This window comes from Microcebus murinus, unplaced genomic scaffold (genome assembly GCF_040939455.1).
Source record: "Microcebus murinus isolate Inina unplaced genomic scaffold, M.murinus_Inina_mat1.0 scaf005_hap2_Mmur4.0, whole genome shotgun sequence".
NCBI lineage: Eukaryota > Metazoa > Chordata > Mammalia > Primates > Cheirogaleidae > Microcebus > Microcebus murinus.
The window spans coordinates 1,114,839-1,118,949 of record NW_027438951.1 but is presented as its reverse complement, the minus strand read 5'-3'; the positions used below and the strand labels follow the sequence as shown (position 1 = coordinate 1,118,949).

General features: G+C 49.5%; 1 long non-coding RNA gene across 1 annotated transcript; it reads left to right on the top strand.

Annotated features, from left to right (window-relative positions):
• The first annotated feature begins 1,130 nt into the window (after positions 1 to 1,130).
• On the top strand, positions 1,131 to 2,974 carry LOC142866409 (uncharacterized). Its single transcript, XR_012916388.1, has 3 exons — positions 1,131 to 1,502; positions 1,956 to 2,084; positions 2,632 to 2,974. It is a non-coding gene; the product is annotated as an uncharacterized LOC142866409 (long non-coding RNA).
• Positions 2,975 to 4,111: the final 1,137 nt, after the last annotated feature.

Sequence of the window (4,111 nt, the reverse complement as noted above, 5' to 3'; positions counted from 1 at the left end):
TCTCTGTGTTAAATTTCCTGGGCAAAACTAGCCAGAGAGGTTTATGGTATCTGGGAACAAACCTCAACTGATACATGAAGATGAAGATGCCTTCACATAGTTTCTAAGATGCCTGCATCTACCCTTGGAGTGTTAGGGCACAGCAGGAAATAGCACATTCTAACATATTTATCTGAAGAGCAGTTAATGAAAGAACTGTCTAGACAGGTGTGGGTAGGAAAGAGAGATCAATAAGAATTGATGTGCTGGAGCCGGGTCATGTGGGCTCCTGAGAGATAATTGTTAAATTGTCAGAGATTTGGGAGCTCGTTAATTGCTGCCATTACTAAAATTATATTGAAAACAAAGGTGATGAATATAAAATGGATTATTTTCTAACTGTTTTACTACATTTTATTGATATCTATGCTTTTGAGGTTATTTACATCTGTATCTGTGTGGTGCAAATACTATGTAGTAGTGTGTGACTTGGCATAGAGACCTATGGAGAAACACTGCCTACACATAGAGAAGACCTGAAGGCGACCTTTACCATTAGTCCTTTCCTTCAGACCATGAACTTACAACGGCCCCCCCACCACCGACATTATCCAGTCCAAGCTCCTGAGGCTGGCCCTCCAGCCTGGGACAGCCAGCCCCTGGCACCTTCTCACATCATCGTATCTCATGCTCAGCCACCCTTCACTCAGCTCTAGAGAGCCAAGTGCGTTGGGCAGGTCCCACGTCTAGCCCAGCTACACCTGATCGTTTTTGCCCTGTCGAGAGGCCCAACCTCCCCCCTAGTCTTCACTTGCCCGAGTTCTCTGTGCGGTATGCATGTCCTCCAGGCTTCCACGAAGGGGCAGGGGCACACTAGGCCTGCTGTCTAGGAAAGGGAGGTTCAGGGAAGGCTGGTTATACGTAATGTTGGCTAGGCTGGCATCTGCACACCCTTAGGGCCAGTTTGGCGGGAACTAACCACGTTCCAGAAGGCCTCACCAGGGGAGGCGCCTCTCGTGCCGAGCGGCGGGCGGGACCTCGCGAGGTCGCCTCAGTCTCCGCAGCCCCGACTACCAGCCCGAGAGGGGCGCGCAGGCGGCAGGGCGGGCTTGGCGGGAAACGACCGCATGCAGCCCGAGTGCGCCGGCGCAGTGGCCATCCCGCGGTGCATTGCGGGAGAAGGGGCGGAGCGTCGTGCGGGAGCCTGAGCGCCTCAGCTGCTGTCGGGCAGGGCGGCTGGCTTCCCGGTGGGCTCTGAGGGAGAAGCGAGCAGCCATGCCGGCCCCAGACGCAGGCGCAGCGGGAGGCACAGGAGGCCAGAGGGGCCGTGATGGAAGCCGTGATGGTCAGGGCGGAAGCCGTGATGGTCAGGGCGACCCCAATGGCCAGGGTGGCGCGGGCGCAGCAGGTGGCGCTCGTGTGGCGGGTTCCAATGCTGGAAGCATTTCCTGTGTCCCTGCTCGAGGGCAAGGTGCAGAGCCTGTGCCTGCAGACAGAAGGCCAGGAATCCAACTAAATGAATTGTATCCTTTAAGAGTATCCAGCTTTGGCTAGGGAGGCCAGGGGAGACCAGAGAGGTATAAGGGGTGGGGCAGAGCAGGGTACAGGTAGGGGAGCAGGGCAGGGACCAATAACACCTGGAAGGGAAAGACCACAGGGGAGCAGGAGGAAGGCCAGGATGGCCTGAGGGGACAGGAGAGGGCGTATGGATGGCCTGAGAATGCAGGAGGTGGAGAAACAGGTCTGAGAGGGCAGAGGGAGTAGGCCAGGCTGAGGAGACTGAGTGCAGTAGACGTGGATGACCTGAGGGTCAGACTGAGGAGATGGACAGGGCCAGGGGCCAGGATCTGAGATGACTGGGTGCATGCGGGGATAGCCTGACAGCTGCCTGGGGGGAAGTGGCCCTAGAGGGTTAAGGAGGCTTGAGGGACAAGTAAAGCCAGTAGTGGATGATGCCTTAACCATTTCTCCTCCAGCACTCTCACAGTCCCTTTCCCGTCTCCCTTGGAGGCGGAGATTGCTCGAAGATCCTTGGCTCCTTATGAGGAACCCCACCAGCAGGCCATTCATAAGGAGTTCACAGTGAATGGCAGCCTCCTGATTGTGTCAGTTCTAGAAGGAGCTGGGGGGGTGGAGGTGTGGCGATAGGTGCTCAGATGGAGCAGCACTGTAATGGAGACAGGGAGACACCTAAGCATTAGGTCAAAAAAAGAGGGGCCGCTGGGCGTGGTGGCTCACGCCTGTAATCCTAGCACTCCGGGAGGCCGAGGTGGGAGGATCGCTCAAGGTCAGAAGTTCAAGACCAGCCTGAGCAAGAGTCTGTACTAAAAATAGAAAGAAATTAATTGGCCAACTAAAATTATATAGAAAAAATTAGTCGGGCATGGTGGCACATGCCTGTAGCCCCAGCTACTCGGGAGGCTGAGGCAGGAGGATTGCTTGCACCCAGGAGTTTGAGGCTGCTGTGAACTAGGCTGACGCCACGGCACTCCAGCCCGGGCAACAGAGCAAGACTCTGTCTCAAAAAAAAAAAAAAAAAAAAAGAAAAAGAAAAAGAAAAGAAAAGAAAAAGAAAAAAAAAGAGGGGCGGTGTACAGGGCGTAGGTAGGAGTTCTTATTGCTAACTTGGTTTTCATTTTCCCTCACTTTTAGTAGATGGACCGCTGAAGATGCTCATCTCCTCCGAATTTCCTTTATCTCCTTTCTTGACCAACTTTCTCTGATGTTGCGGACCATGAGGCGCTTTGGGCCCCTGTTGTGTCCTAACTCTCTGCCAGGAAAAGGGGGATGATATGCAACCTTGTGTCCCGAGCCAGACAATGCATCCTTTCCTAGGGCATTGATTCCTGGATTAATTGCCACTTTATTGTCAGAGCCTAACTTTTTGCCTATACTCTTCTTTCGGTGCTCGGGGCCCACTTGTTTTGTTTCCCTGTTGCTGGTGCAGGGAGATGAGTAAATATTTGTTATTGCAGAAAATAAAACTGAACTATGATTCTGTGTCAGACCTTCTTTTCAGCTACACAACCTTAATTTTCATCCTTTGTCCTAGGGTTGGAGGGGAGGTTCTGGGCTTCAGATACTGAAATAGTACAATGTAATTGAAGACAATTTAGGCAACGGAAGAAAATGAAAAGCATCGGGTCTTGCCATTTTGAAATTTATTATAGCTTTAAATTTGTATTTATACAGTAAATGCATAAAAATCATATGAATGGAGGCCAAGGCGGGCAGATTGCTCGAGGTCAGGAGTTCGAAACCAGCCTGAGCAAGAGCGAGACCCCGTCTCTACTATATATAGAAAGAAATTAATTGGCCAACTAACATATAGAAAAAATTAGCCGGGCATGGTGGCGCATGCCTGTAGTCCCAGCTACTCAGGAGGCTGAGGCAGCGGGATTGCTTGAGCCCAGGAGTTTGGGGTTGGTGTGAGCTAGGCTGACGCCACGGCACTCACTCTAGCCTGGGCAACAAATCGAGACTCTGTCTCAAAATATATATATATATATATATATATATATATATATATATATATATATCATATGAACGTATAGCTTAATTTTGTAATTTTAACATTACCTTTTTCCTGATTTTTTTTTTTTCGGTTGACATATAAGCTTTTCCTTTCAAAAATCCTTCACAAACTTAAAAGACTCTTGATCTACACTTCACAGTGGCTCTCCAGAAGATGTGCTCTCCCACCAGAATTCTGGTTTGCCAGTATCCTTGTCACCGTTGGGTTAACTTCCTGCCAAAATAAAATACTTATTTTGCGTGAGAAGAGGAAACATCACGGAAACACTAGAATCGGAAATCTGTGGCACACTTGCCTTATTCCAGATCAGTGAAGAAAAGTGCTGGCACAATTGGTTAAGTATTTGAGCAAGAGGAGATAGCTCCCTCTAAAATATGCTGCAATCTTGTTAAATTCACCAATGAGTTCTATTACAGTCACTTCTGTAGATTGCACTGGATTTTCTACACGGGCAATCATGTTGCCCACAGATAAAGAAAGTTCTACCTCTTCCAGTCTAGGTGCCTTTCACTGATTGATTTCTCTCTTCATGATGGGTTGGATTTGTGGATTCTTTGCATGCCCAGTACTTTTTAAAGGATTGCAGACATTGTGTAT